The sequence below is a fragment of the Camelus bactrianus genome, chromosome 6, assembly GCF_048773025.1.
Source record: "Camelus bactrianus isolate YW-2024 breed Bactrian camel chromosome 6, ASM4877302v1, whole genome shotgun sequence".
Classification (NCBI taxonomy): domain Eukaryota; kingdom Metazoa; phylum Chordata; class Mammalia; order Artiodactyla; family Camelidae; genus Camelus; species Camelus bactrianus.
The window spans coordinates 35,245,903-35,262,010 of record NC_133544.1 but is presented as its reverse complement, the minus strand read 5'-3'; the positions used below and the strand labels follow the sequence as shown (position 1 = coordinate 35,262,010).

Genomic DNA, 16,108 nt, shown 5'->3' with positions numbered 1-16,108 from the left:
TGCTGAAACGTCAGCTGGTAGTCTTGTGGGAGTTCCTTTGTTTATAATTAGTTCCTTTTGTGTTGCTGCTTTTAGTACTCTTTCTTTATCTTTATTTTATTTTATTTTTTGCCATTTTGATTACAGTGTGTCTTGGTGTGAATCTCTTTGGTTTGAACTTGTTTGGGAATCTCTGTGCTTCTTGGAGTTGTATGCTTGTTTCCTTTCCCAGGGTAAGGAAGTTTTCAGCTATTATTTCTTCAGATAAATTCTCTGCTCCTTTCTCTCTCTCTCTTCTCCTGGCACTGCTATAATGCCAATATTAGAATGCTTGATATTGTCCTGTTTGTCTCTTAAACTGTCCTCATTATTTATTCTTTTTTCTGTTCAGCTTGAGTGATTTCCACTACTCTGCCGTCCAGTTCACTGATCCACTCCTCTTTATCATTTAATCTACTATTGGTTCCTTCTTGTAAATTTTTTATTTTAGTTACTGTATCCTTCAGCTCTGTTTGGTTCTTCTTTATATTTTCTAATTCTTTGTTAAACCTCTCACTGTTTTCATCCATTTTCTCTGCAGTTTATTGAGCATCTTTATGATCATTACCTTGAACTCTTTATTGGATAGATTGCTTTTCTCTACTCTGTGTAGTTCTTCTGGGGTTTTACCTTGTTCCTTCTTTCAGAACATATTCCTCTGGTTTTCCTATTTCCTTGCTGTCCCAAGCTCCCTTTTCATTTTTGGTCTTTATGAATATACTTATATAGACAGAATTAAGAAAAATGAAATGATTTCCCCTTTCTCTTTACCCCATCTTGTCTCCCCAAGCCCCACAGAGTTAAAACTTGGGCCTCCCTCCACTCCCAAGAACGCTTGTGTATGTAACAGACACGGTATTTAATTGCACGTACAGATGTTTGCTGGGTTTGTTCACTCTAAACTTCATTTAATCTGATTTTTTGTTTGTTTAGGGGGAGGTTGATTTTATTTTTCAATATTAAAAAAAATCTGTTCCTAGGGAAAAAAAAATATATTCCTCTGTCGTCTCATTTTGCCTCATTCTCTGTTTTTGTTTCTATGTATTAGGTGGGTTGGTTATGTTTCCTGATCTTGGAGAAGTGGTCTTATGCAGATGATGTCCTTTGGGACTCAACAGCATCCTCCCCTCTAATCACCAGAGCTTTGTGCTCTAGGAGTTCCCCCATATGTGAGCTGCACAGGCCCTGCTGTTGAGGAGGGGTTGACTACAGTTGATAGCTGATAGTTGATAGTTGACTACTGGTAGATAGGACTTGCCCCCGCCCGGTTGGGTACAAGGCCCTGCCTTGTGTGGAGGCTGCCAGTTGTTGGTGGGTGTGGCTATGTTGTGGCACAGCTGACTGTGCTGCCTTGGGAATCCTGGGGCTTTGCTAGCCCACTGATGGGCATGGCCAGGTCCCTGGGTGTCTGGCTGCAGGGCTCTGGGAGGTCCTACAGCTGGTACCTGCCTCCTGGTGGCTAGGATTTCTAGTGTTCCCTTTCAGTTTTAGGATTCTGTGTTGCTTCCCTTACTGTGCCATCTATGCTGTCTTTACTCACTATTCCTATTATTTTACAAAATATTTAAAATTTATTTTCAGTAACTACATGCAGGATTGATATTAAGTGTATCTTTAATGGATGGGTTGGATTCCCCCTGGTATTTATTTTATATAATTTCAAATAAAATTATTCTATCTTTAGTTCCGTAAAACATTAGTTTTTACAAATGGAGGCCAATTAGGAACAAAATATACCATGAATAATTTTACTTTGGATTTGCTTGTTTTTCACTTTTTGCTGACTCATTGTGGTAGGTCTAACCCAAAGCATGATCTAGAAATGAGAATGTTGTCTGGCTTATTTTATGAACTTCGGAATGACAGGTAAAAATAAATTTTCTTCCAAAAGGTAATTGAAGAAAACAATATGGCTTTATCTTTAATCTTTTAAAGTACTGAAATAAGAAATCTACGTATTTAATTGTAAAGAACTTTTATAATGTATTGAAACAGATTTTGTAAAGTTAAACTTTTAAAACTTACAATTTTCAAACCAAGTCATATGTAGCTGATTAAAATGTGTTTTTATTTAAAATATTATACCAGCATGTGCAGAGTTATAACACATTGCTAAAAAATGTAGTCTGGAAGCAAATCAGAATCCTGAAAATAATGCTATAATTTTTTAAATAAGAGGAAAATATTTTCTTTACACATGAAGTTTTTGGCCCAAATGGTATTTAACCCACTAACTGACTAGTCTATTAAAGCATTCTATTCCAGAAAAGCTTCCATTTTGGTAAAAATTGATTACATTAGCACATTACTTATGGTAATGGGGATAGATTATTTTTTTCCCAGAGTGATGCTGTGGTTTTGGTTTTGGAAGAGAGTGCAGGTTTTCTGTGGGCTTAAGTATTAAAAATGCTTCTTAAAAACTTAAAATTTTTATGCATTAAATCAGAACTCTTGGAGCTTTTTCAGATTTTACTGCTTATATAGTCACTGGTCCCCTGAGTAGATATTTTTTGAACCTGTTTTTACTTGCTGGAAAGTAGAATTTTCCATAATTAAGAAAAAACATCAGTTACTTTATCCACTTGACTTTGTCTTTGCTTGTTATTGTTTGCTTTAGAGATTTATCTAAGTTATTGACATGATTCAGAGTCCAGTGTATAAAATAGAGCTTTTAAGAAGGTGCTTTGAATGGAAAAATAAATACCTTACAAAATATCTAGCTTTGGGTGTGTCTAGTTCTGTTTGAATTTCTTGTTTTTCTTTGCATTTATAGCTATACTCTGTTATAGCATGTATCTTTGAGTATAAAATTGGTTAACAAGTTGAGAGTTCAGCTTATGAGGCAGAGCAGGATAAAACCTCAAAACAATTTTCAAATATACCTATTTAAGAAAAGATGAATATTTATCTTTTAAATAGTGTCATTCTATGCTATACATTATGCCCATCTCTGTCATTATTATAGATGTCTTCTAATTTCCAGGAAACCTTCTTGTCTTCCTAAGTGGCTGATACACACAGCCTGTCTTCCATTCAAACCTCTGCTGTCTTCCTCCACAGCTCCACATGTGGTGATAACTCATTTCATGTCCTATATATTTTTATTTGGCAAATATTATCATGGCCATTCTTTAACAAAAATTTTTATTTAATTTCTATACTCCCTACTTACAGGTTAGGGTGATTTCTTTTTTATAGTGGTGGCTGTTTAATGGATAGATATTTACCTTGCTATCAAGAAACTTATCTAACAGGAAATATATAACATTTGTAAAAAGCTATGATACACAAAAGGTATAGATAAAGTGCTGTGCAAATTCAGAGGAGGAAAGAAGTAATTCTACCTGGGCAATCCAGAGAAAGTGGCATCTAAAAACGTTAAGTATTTCAAACAAAGAGAAGTACAGAGAATAATCTAATAAAGAAATATTATAATTCCACCTCCCAGAATTAACAAATGTTATCTTTAGAAGTCTAAATGTAACATCTCTCCTCCTTCTGAACATAATAAAGGCCTTAGAATGCTTAACTTTAGACTTCTTATATTATCCTTGATATTTTTGTTGCCATTTTGTGGTGGTGGTGATGTTTTTGGCTCATCTCTGTTCCTTGTATCCTGCTCTTCCCATTGAAATTTAATTTCCATCTTGCTGAAATATCCCCCTTTAGTACTTCTTTCACATTTTTCCGTCTTTTTTTTAAAGCCCTGCTAAATTCTTTGTGTTTTCCACACGTGTCTTCCAGGGTACTAATTTTCTCTCTGTCTGTGGATAATTAACTGCTTAACCTGTCCATTGAGGTTTTTGTTCCAATTATTGCTGTTGGAATTTTTTCTTAAAGAAAATGTCTGTTCTTTTTGTATTGTTTTTTCTTACCTAATGGTATATATTTCTTTCTTCATCTCTTTTGATATGAAATATAGTTCTTTTAACATTTCTTTCAGATTCTCTTACCTCTGCATCTGAGTGTTAGTCCTGCCATTGGTTGGTTGTGTCTTATAAGTCAGGCTCATTTCATTTTTTTAAACTGTGAACCCTTTTTAGTGGGAATTGCTTTCCCATGAGCCCTGTATTGTGAAGGCAGACTAATGTTGAGATTCACATTCGCTTCTGCCAAGCTCCTTTTGGCTTCACTGAATCTGGGCCAGTTGTTATTCTTAATTTCCTGGTGGTGAAGTAGGCTTGGCTATTAAGATTTCTTATGTATAATTTCTTATCTGCCCAGCCCCTAGACTTTCTTGTGACTGTCCCCAGGCCAAGGAGCAGAATTTCCTACCAGTTATTTTACAAATGAGACACAGCATTTTTGTACATCCAGATTATATGCAGGGAGCCAAGCCCAGTTCCAGCTTCCTACCTCTGACAGGACTACAGTCTGTGTCTTCTCCCTCTATGGGTGTTGAATCACTGGTACTCAGCACTTTCCTGAACTTCAGCCTCTGTTCATGCTCTGACTTTGAGTTCCTCTATAATTTCTGGCACTTGAGAGTTTTCTTGCTTTTAAGCTTAGTTGTTTATTATATTATTTTTGTTTGTTATAGTATTTATAACGTTTCTGTGTTGCATAAAGAAGCTTCTCATGTCTCTATTCAGAATTGAACGGTTAACGTTTGAGCCATGGCTTTGGAAGATAGGTAATAGTGAGGGCATTCCCAGATAATGAAACAGCCTGAACAAAGGTATGGAGTGAGTAGTTAATGAGGCTTTCATAAAGAATAACTGAAAACCTCATGGTTGGCTCTGGCTTAAAGTTCAGGGTACGTAGAGATGATTAATGGGAAACATGTTTGGAAAGGTGAGTTAGAATTAAGTACATTAGGCCTAGAATGGTAGGCTAAAGAATTTCAACTTTATTCTGCATGCAGCAGGGGACCAGTAAACGTTTGTTTGTGTGATAGTGATGCAGAACTTTGCCCTAGGAAGATTGACTTTGTAAGCATGAGTAGGTTGGAATGGAGAGAGCATACTGGAAATAGGCAGCTAGGTTAACAGACTATTATCATGAAAGAGGTAATAAAGAGCTGAAATTAGTAATAATAGTGGCAATGAAGATGATGTGAGAGGTAAATAGATGTTTGTAGAGAGATACTGTGATGTAGTTTTCTCGTTGGTATGCAGGAGAAAGAGGATTCCAAAATGACATTAGGAGTATGTTGAAACTATTAAGAGAAATAAGAGACACAGACAGAGGGGTAGGTTCATAAAGGAAGATGAGTTCAGTTATGGAAATAATAAATTTGTAGTGCCAGTAGGACACCCAAGTGCAAAGGACCACTCAAAGAGAAAGAAGGGCAAAAGATAGAATTGTACAGTTTAGTAGAACAGAGGTGGTAAATGCAGTTATACATTTCAGAGATGGAGTCAAGAATAGGAGAAGAGGAAGTAAACCAAAAAGAAAACCAGTAAGTTAGGAAGCAGGTAGAAGAAGAGAAATTTTGGGAATCGTGTCAAAGCAGTAGGAGTGTGGTCCAAGTCACAGGCATTTTTATGGAAGCCAGAGGCTAAGAGCATTTCATAGCTGCAAGCTGCCTCCAGATTTAGAGAGAGTAGAGGAAGATGTTGAGGAGGACAATGCCAAGGAAATGGTCAGTTCAGGGAGTTGGGAGTCACAATACAAGTATGAAGAACAAGAGGAAGGCAAGATAGTGAGGTGGAAATAATGTAACAGTTTGACTTTTGAAATGCACTAGGGTGCAGAGGATTTATGAATACAGATCTGCACATATATATTTGTGTATATAAAAATGTATTACATATGTTGTATATGTATGTATATAAATTTTTGTCTTTTGTAGGTATTGACATTCTTCGGTTACTCTATTACCCTATGATTAATAAGCAGGAATACTTGTTATCTTTTGTCTAATTAAAAAAAAAAACCCTCTACTTGGAACTTCATAATTGGGGTATAATGAAAGGGCGAAAGAGAGAGGACAAAATTATTGTTGGAATAGATATGGGAGTACATAGGAAGGTCACAGAGTTAGAAAGGAGAAGTACATGCTAATTAGCAGGTGGTGAAGCACTCTGGAAATCTGCGCTATGGAAGACCTATTCCTTTTGAAAACATGCTTTGTATTAATAGTGTCAAAGAGAATATGTAGGTTGGACAGGGACACTATCTTTATTGAATGTCTCTTCTCTGCCAGACACTTTATGTATATATATTTTTGTTTAATCTTCTGAAAAATACTGTGAGGTATATTGTTGTCTCCATTTTACAGAAAAGGAAACTGAAGTTTGAAGAATAAAAGGACTTTCCAAATCATAATGTTAATTGTCCAGTGAGGAATTCAGACCCAAATGTATCTGCTTCTGAAATCTTTTGTCCTTTCTACTAAAACATAGTGTCTATGTTTTTAAGTGGTACAGGGGAAAGGGAAAAATGTTACGAGGGGAGACTGAGGTTATTTATATTTAGTTTAGGGTCTGCAATCAGCAGAAAACCACACCAGTGGCAAGAGTTTTCCTCCTGCAAACTTAGGAGGGTACTTAATGAACTACCATTGGATGGGGAGAAGAATTGAATTTGGTTTCTCCATCTAGGCTGTTTACCTTATTATGAGCTCCAGAGAGCTCAGTATGTTTCATTCTGTTAAAGAAATAGAAATTTACATCATTATCATGTCAAAAAATTCGAGATTATCAGGGCTTTGGCTGAAGTCTCACTTAATTGATTTCATTGTTTTTGCTGCTTTAATAGATCCACTGATCGATACTTAGGCCTGCTAAGTAATCTTCAAATGGTTCTTTGCAAATAAATCTGATTTTACTAACTTTTCTCACTGGTTTTTAAATTGAAGTAAAGTTGATTTACAATGTTTCAGGTGTACAGCAAAGTGATTCAGTTACATATATATCCTTGTTCAGATTATTTTCCATTATAGATTATTACAAGATACTGAATATAGTTCCCTGTGCTAGGCAGTAGGTCCTTGTTGTTTATCTATTTTATATATAGTGGTATGTATCTATTAATCCCAAATTAATGTATTGACCTTGCATGGAAACCAGGAGGGATTCTGCTAAAACAGTAGAAAAAATAATATGAATGTAACATATTTTATAATTAAATATATTTTAAGGTAGAATGAATTCAACTCTCCTCTACTTTTTTTTTATAATCTCAGGCCCTCAACAGATTGGATAAAACCTGCCCATGTTGGAGAAGGCCATCTGTTTTCATTAATTCAAATGCTAATCTTATCCAGAAGCACCCTCACAAACACTCAGACACACCCTGAAGTAATGATTAACCAGATATCTGGGCATCTTGGGGCCCTTTCAACGTAATGTTAAGTTGACACATAAAATTAACCACCACGGCTTCTTTTGTCCTATGATTGTATGTTGTAGTTCTCTAGGCCTCTACATTAGTCTCTTCTCTCTTCTCATTCTGTCTCCTCTCCCTAAATATTAAGCTTCTACTCATATGGTTTCAGATACCATCTAAATACTGATAACTCCCAAATTATCTTCATTCCATAATTTTCTTCTTAGCACTTGGCCCATATATCCAGCTACCACTCTGTGTCTCACCTCATGTATTTCTTCTATAATAGCTTCAGACTAAAGTCTAAAATTAAACTTACAATCTTTCCCTTCTCTCCTGTCCCACAGCAAATTGCTTCTCCTTCTCCAGTTTTCCGTTCTCTCTGTGAGGGCATCTTTCCTGTTGCACGTGACTAGATAGTTGGAAGTTGACCTTGACAATGCTTTCTCCTTCCCTTCCCCTTCACCCATATTCAGCTGGTACTTAAATCTCTTAAACTAATACTTTCCTTTATTTCCACTACTATCACCCTAAATCCAGGCACCATTGTCTCAAGCCTGGACTAGAGATGCATTCTATAAGGAGTGTCTTCATAATCAACTTCTGCTTCCAATCCATTCATGCGGTCAAAGTAGCCTATTTAACTTATCAGGTTTCTAACAACTGTTCAGTGGCTTCCCATTTCCCTTTGGATAAAATTTACAGTTCTCAACATTACCTATAAGGCCTTCTTTTGGATACTTTCTGCCTACATCTCTAGCCTCATCCTGAGCTAGAGTAACCCTTTCCCAATATTGTTAATATGTGCTGTGGCTCCTTGCTGTTTCACATACATTCTTTCCTCTGCTGGATCCTTGCTCTACTCGTCTTGCCTTGCTAACTAACTCTTCCTCATCCTTTGGATCTAAGCCAACTGTCCTTAGGTAGACCTTTTCTGAACTTGTTCATGTTGGCTTCCCATGTTATCCACACCCATAGAGCCCTGACCTTCTCTTTCCTGATATTTATTATTTAACATCTTTTTTTTTTCTGCTGAATTACAAGCTCCGTGAGAACATGGAGTCTTTTCTGTCTGTTTTATTCTCAGAGTTGCTTCAATATCTGACGAATGCTAGATACTCAGTAATTTCTTTCTATTTTTTGAAGAATGAATGAGTTGCATACATACGAATTTCTATATTTTGCCTGCCCCACACTGGGGAAAAAATTACTCATCTTGCTTTTATAAAGATATGATGAAACTTCTGGCACACTTGTTATCTGTTACTAGCATGGAATTCACCTTTAAAAATTACATTAGACAAACCAGAATGGACACTAGATTTTTTTAGGAACTTTATTAAAGAAATTCAGAAACTAGGATATTTATTTTTATAATATCTATTTTATTTCCACCACAGAAGTGGCACTTGCCCCTCACTGGGATATAGAAAATCTACATATGATTTGTAATTTTTATATTACTGATAGAATTTGCTGTTTTTAGATTTTTCATGAAATGTTGCCTTCCTGTCTGTCCCCTGGTTATTATCTTTAATAAATTCACAGGAATGAGTATCAATGTTTTAAGAATCATAAGTAAAATCATTATTTATACCATTTTCTGCTTAACCTCATCAAACATATAAGAACAATACTGACTTTAGCCAAACATAATAATAATTGTTGCTGAAGGTAGCAGGATACAAGATTAACATACAGAAATCAGTTGTGTTTCTTGACACTAACAATGAAATATCAGAAAAGGAAAGTAAAGAAACAGTCCCTTTTAAAATCACATCCGCTCTTCAAAAAAAGAAAAAAAAAAAAAAAACTTGACCAAGAAGCTGAAGGACTTATATGCAGAGAACTACAAAACATTGATTAAGGAAATTAAAGATGATTTGAAGAATTGGAAAGATATCCCATGCTCTTGGCGTGGAAGAATTAATATTGTTAAAATAGTCATACTGCCCAAAGAAAGCTACAGATTTAATGTGATCCCTATCACATTACCCCAGACATTTTTCACAGAACTAGAACAAATAATCCTAAAATTTATATGGAATCACAGAAGACCCAGAATTGCGAAACTAATACTGAAGAAAAAGAACAAAGCTGAAGGCATAACCCTCCCAGACTTCAGACAATACTACAAAGCTGCAGTAATCAAAACAGCATGGTATTGGCACAAAAATAGACATATGGATCAATGGAATAGAATAGAGAGCCCAGAGATAAACCTACACAACTATGGCCAATTAATCTTCAACAAAGGAGGCAAGAATATACAATGGAGAAAAGACAGTGTCTTCAGCAAGGGATATTGAGAAAGCTGGACAGCTGCATGTAAATCAATGAAGTTAGAACACTCCCTCAAACCATATACAAAAATAAATCAAAGACTTAAACATGAGACACTATAAGCCTCCTAGAAGAAAACATAGGTAAAACATTCTCTGACATAAATCTTTGCAATGTTCTCCTAGGGCAGCTACCTAGGCAATAGATATAAAAGCAAAAATTTTTTAAATGGGACCTAATCAAACTTATAAGCTTTTGCACAGCAAAGGAAGCCATAAGCAAAACAAAATAACAACTTATGGAATGGGAGAAAATATTTGCAAATGATGCAACTGACAAAGGTTTAATTTCCAGAATATATAAACAGCTCATACAACTTAATAACAACAACAACAAAAAAACCCAATGCAAAAATGGGCAGAAGACCTAAACAAGCAATTCTCCAATGAAGACATACAGATGGCTAAGAGGCACATGAAAAAAATGCTCAGTATTGCCAATTATCAGAGAAATGCAAATCAAAACTACAATAAGGTATCACCTCACACCAGTCAGAATGGCCATCATTCAAAAGACCACAAATGATAAATGCTGGAGAGGGTGTGGAGAAAAGAGGGTGCTGGTGGGAATGTAGTTTGGTGCAGTCATTGTGGAAAACAGTATGGAGATCCCTCAAAAAACTAAAAATAGACTTACCATATGATCCATCAATCCCACCTTTTTGGGCATTTATCTGGAGGGAACTCCAATTCAAAAAGGTACACGTACCCCAGTGTTCATGGCAGCACTATCTACAATAGCCAAGACATGGAAGCAACCTAAATGTCAATTGACAGATGACTGGATAAAGCAGCTGTGATTATCTATCTATCTATCTATCTATCTATCTATCTATCTACCTACCTACCTACCTACCTACCTATCTATATACACACATACATACATACATACATACATACATACATACATACATACATACAGTGGAATACTACTCAGCCATCACAAAGAATAAAATAATGCCATTTGCAGCAACATGGATGGATCTGGAGATCATCATACTAAATGAAGTAAGCAAGAAAGAGAGAGAAAAAATAATATCAGTTACATGTAGAATCTTAAAAAAAAAAAAGACACAAGTGAACTTACAAAACAGAAACAGACTCACAGAAATAGAAAACAAACATAATTACCAGGGTGGGAAAGGGGTGGGAAGGGTAAATTGGGAGTTCAAGATTTGCAGATACTAACTACTATATATAAAATAGATAAACAACAAGTTTCTACTGTATAGCACAGGGAAGTATATTCAATATCTTTTAGTAACCTATAATGAAAAAGAATATGAAAAGGAATATATGTATCTGTATGTATGACTCAAACATCATGCTGTACATCAGAAATTGACACAAAATTGTAAACTGACTATACTTCAACTAAACAAATTAAAAATTAAATAAAAATACTTGTTGCTGAGATAAACATCTGATTTTGAGAAGTATATTTTAAGATTTAGAAAAAAATCATTGATCTATTTGGCTATTGTTTATTATGTTTTCATGGCTTTATTCAATTTTATCTCATAGTATCTGATTCCTGAGATATTCCTCTTATTTGTCTGTATTATATAGATGGGATCTATCCTTACAGGTCTGTTAGTTGAGATAACCAGAATTACCAAGAATATTGTTCATAGAATATGTTATACTCAAGTGGCTATAATCTGTGTGTTCAGTGGTTCACACTAAAACCAAGGAAGTATTCCTTTCACTATGTAGTTACATTAACTTTTAGTAATAGCTACCTTGACCTAAAATACCTAGTGTGTTCTTTGATAGCAATAAATTGTACAGTTTACTTCCATTATAATTCAGAAAGACTAATTTTAGCAATCTGTAACCATTTCTCACTGGGCACCATGTGGCTTTTAATTTCCAAATCTGACTTTTGGTGTTCCAGTGGTCTTAATGTCCAGAATAATTGGTCCCTTTATTCCCAGGTATATTAGTATAAATCTGAAATCAGCTTTAATAATTAGTTTATTCCACTTGTGTCCTCACTTGCTAGCTAGATAATAGAGTGAGGAGTAGCATCATGACTGTGGATGTTTGTTATGTTTTTGGCTGGAGTTCATGAAGCCATGTGTTTTAATGACCAAGTTGTCCTCAGAATTATGGACAGTAATTCTGACTTGTGCTTTCCCCATTTATCTTAGAATAGGTGGTCATCAGTTTTCCTCTGTGGACAGTTTGTTATTCTGACATTGTGATTCGATTAGGACACCTGAGCACTAACCTCAGTTTTCAGAATGTTTCTGTATTTTAGTGATAATTGTCTGAGAACATTATTACTCTAATTGTTTTTAAATCTCATTGTGATAGACTTTAGGTTGTTAAGGTAAATTATAGCTTTGGCTGAATTCCTTACAAGATCCCTTGGTCATGACAGCTGAGATCTGCTGGCTGATCTCTCCTAATGGTACTTAGATTTGAATTTTGTAGCCTGGGAGACAGAACTACTTGGAATTGGTCTTTTTAATGCATGATGGCTTTAAATGCAGACTTTAAAAAATGGTCCACCTTGTAAAAAGAAAGTCTTACTTAGTCTCTAGAGTTCACTCCTGTTCTTAGTTTGAAGCAGTCCAAGTTTATAATTCAATGGAGTTAAAAAGTTGGACTGTTTTGTTTTTTTTAAACTCTCCATAGGGCTCAGTAATTTGAGGTGAAGGAAATGAATATGAACTTCACAGTTTTATTTCAATTTAAATTCCGAGATTCTTTGATTCCCTGGAGTCAAAGCATTTCAGGAGTTTTCATGAGGAGGTTATGACTGGAGGGGAAGAGTGCTGTCTCTTCGTTCTTAGTGACAGCCTCTGCCCTCTGCCCCTAGCTGAGAACTCAAAGCATTGTTGAATAGCACTAAAATGAGCTGAGTCCAAGACTTCAGCCATATGGTCAATATAGGGCTTTTAAAGGAAGGGAAATAGTAAAAGAGTAATCTCAGAGGAACTCTCTTATGTTAAAGAACTGAGAAAATGAAGTCTTTCGGAAGCTAAGTGCAAATTATACCACCTTCTTTAGGAGCAAAAGCTGCTAAATGTAACAGAAGAAAATGATGGTGTAGGAAATCAAAGTTCAGGAACAAACTTTCAAGTGTGGTTTTCTAATGCTTAATCCTCTCTTACTCCCCCCTCAGGATCCATTGCCTCCTTTTCCTCTCCATTCTCCAAAGTCTGTTTGAAAGGGATTTTGATGGGTTATGGCAAAGGAAGGCACCTTTAGATGCCGTATAAATTGGGGCACAAGATGCCCTTTGTACAGGAATTATCTTAGACATGCCTTTGAAAACATACATTTTTTTAGCCTTATTTAAGAAAATAATCAAAGGTATGATTTTAAAATCTTTGAGTTTAGTCTGCTTTCAGTAAAAATAAGGTATAGGTACCAAAATAAACAAACCTCTTTTTTTCTTTCCTGGTTTCTGCTTATAAGATTTACAGGTATTTAAAATAAACCCATGAAAAACAGAAATACTGTCCTGGGATTGGCTAAATAGTCAGAGCAATTACCTCCAGGCTCCAAAATCCAACTGAGCTTGACTTTTGGAAATAAATTTGGCTAAGGCTTCTTCCTCATTCTGTTGTATAAAGGTGTACATGAAATGATACTGACCTCTGCCAGAAACCCCAGGAATCCTATTCAGAGATGTACTTGTAATGGTCATGAAAGAATTAAAACAACACAGATGTGGATTAATGTGAAAAAGTAGGCAAAACACTAAATTCTCATTGTGTGGTTTCAATGTTGCAGATCCTTTAAAATACTTCGGTGTACCACAATAATTAGAGGGTTTAAGAACATTAAGATACCTAGAAAATAAAAGCCCACAGTTGAATAATAAGAATGGACTGTTTTATTTTTTAAAATTGAAATTAATATAAGTCTCCATGGTGAAAATAGGTTGAAATATTTAACAGTAACTGTTTTGTGCAGCCCTAGAGATCAAAAACAGCAATGTAAATAAGCAGGTCTTTAAAGAATCATACTCACAGATATGTTTAATATAAATGATTGCTAGAAAGGAAATGCATTTTTTTCCAATGCTGTGCAGAGAAATTTTATTGGACTTGATTTTGGCAGTGAGAATCTACAACTTAGCATTAATAACTCAAATTTTAAAATATTTGCTCATTGCTCTGGATTATAACTGTGTTCAAGAAATACTATTTTCAAACACTAATTAATCATTTAAAGTAAACTTTTAAAAACACATTTATGACATCAATGAGTATGACTGTTTATTACATTTTACATATAAAAAGTTGAACTGTTTTATATACTCTTTATGGGAACAGTGCAGAGTCATAAATTAAAAGATGCAACTGTTTTGGATATTTTACTGGTGGTCCTGTGTTTTCCTGCCAGCAGTGCAGCTGTTTCAGGTTTCTCAGGATAACATATAAAAAGCTGTATGTACACTGCAAGTTTATGCTTGAATTGCCAAGCCAGAGATGGTATGACTCAACTTTCCCAGAAGCAAACTGTACCAAAATGCGATGAATCAAAACAGCGACATGCACAGTGGTTTGTATTACAGTTATGAAAACCAGTTCTCATTTATGATAGTTGGCTTCGTAAGATTGACATATTCTACTGTGGCACTTGAATTTTGCCATGAGTAAACAGACATTGGAGCTAAGACTGTGCTTTTAAGGGTCTGAGGAAAGGAAAAAGGGTGATACAACATTATCTAGGGTATGGATAAATATTAGCTGGAAGCTTTATCAGGAATAGAACATTTCATGTCCACAATACCTGTAAAAATATTATTCTTTGTGTGATAGTTACTGAATTCTCAGTGAAGAGAAACTGATTTTATGCTGTTACAGTGTGATTTTTAGACTTTCTGAGGTGATTTAACACTTACCTCACTTCTCATGCATCAGAGTCTTAACATTTTATTGTATCCTGGGAGGTAATAAGCAGATACCTTTATGGCCAAGTGGTAGGTTTGGTGAATCCTTATTTAAATCCTGTAGGACCCAAAGTTTTATCCAGAGTTTGACAGTGACTATATAACAGTAGTCTCTGGAGTGGGATGCGTCCCACCACGGTATGCAGGGAGAAGATAGTGGACTTTTATTTAAATATTTTAATCTCATCCTTTAAGTGTTTTAAGTTATATGTATTTTATAATATACTTACTATCTTAATATATTATCTGTATATTTATATACTATATAGTAATATATAATATATTAATACTTTATGTATGTAAGTATACAAATGTTGGAGATGCTTGCTCAAATATTTTTACTGCTATAAATATACTGTCAAAAAAGTTTGGAGATCGTTGCTCAATAAATATTAATTTCCTTTCTCCTTTCACTTTCCCCTTTTACCCTTGGCAGAAAAGCAAAGAATTGAGTTAACACCTTGATTTGTGGCAATGTGAATAAATTACAGCCAATTCCAGGAGCTTATGCTGTGTCTTACCTTGACCACTTTTTCTATTTGGCCTTATATTGCCATATATTTTTTAATCACACAAGCTTATTAAACATGGATACAAATGAAAAACAGACTTGTTATTATGTTAGAAATAATAAGTTGCTCATGCATCAAGACTTTGACACACAGGAAGTCTGAATGAATGAGTAGAAAAGTTTCCAAGTTATTAAAATGTTCTGGTACCTGATTTATTCATTTGCCATGCCCGTAATTCTAAGGCAAGTGAAGCTCCTTTACTTCCTGAGGCCTGAAGAAACAATGTGGTTTCTTAAACTAGGCATTAAAGCAAAGCTGGAAATATTTGTTTTCCAGCAGTGTTGGTAGTCATGCCAGCAAGTTGCCCCTCTTTGGCTAAGATTGTCCCATTTTTTTAAGGCTTGTTTGTGTACTTTTATCAAGGTAGAAAGTTTTAATTGCTAAATAACATGTGTAATTAAAGAAAAATAGTGTCTGTTACAGTCTTGAGATCGGTTCAAAAGGCTCTTCTGTATTTACTCATTGGGACCTTCTTTTAAACTCACGCTCAGTCTCAGAGATTTCTTGGACATGTGTTCTAAGGTTTCCTTTCCTGTAAGGAGGGAGACAATATATTTTTGTAATATTGAAGTAATTTTGAAATAACTAGTATGTTATCTCCCCTTTTTCATTTGCTTAGGTATTTTTTTCAGAACATATTTATGTAAAATATTCAATATTTATGTAAAAATATTAGTAATACAATAGTATTATGATGTGTGTTTATTTATTAAGAGTATGCCAGGAAGGAGCGGCAGTTAGGTACCCAAGCAACAGCCAACAAAACTAATTAGTTCTGAAAACTGGGAATAAGGGACATTTTAATAGCAAGTATTATTTTTGAAACCTCCTTCAGAGCTGTTTTTAGATCTTAATGTAATTTGCTTTATAATTTAAAGTTTTAAAAGGTAATAATGCATTTATTAAATCTGAACATTTCGGTCTTGGGATTCCTCTTTAATATTTGAATCAGTTTTACTATTGCTTTTTAAAGTGTTAACAATTTATAAGTG

At 34.9% G+C, this 16,108-nt stretch overlaps 1 protein-coding gene across 1 annotated transcript in view; it reads left to right on the top strand.

Moving 5' to 3' along the window:
* Positions 1-16,108, top strand: part of MNAT1 (MNAT1 component of CDK activating kinase) — a 167,902-nt gene that overhangs the window by 151,295 nt on the left and 499 nt on the right. The window lies entirely within an intron of this gene.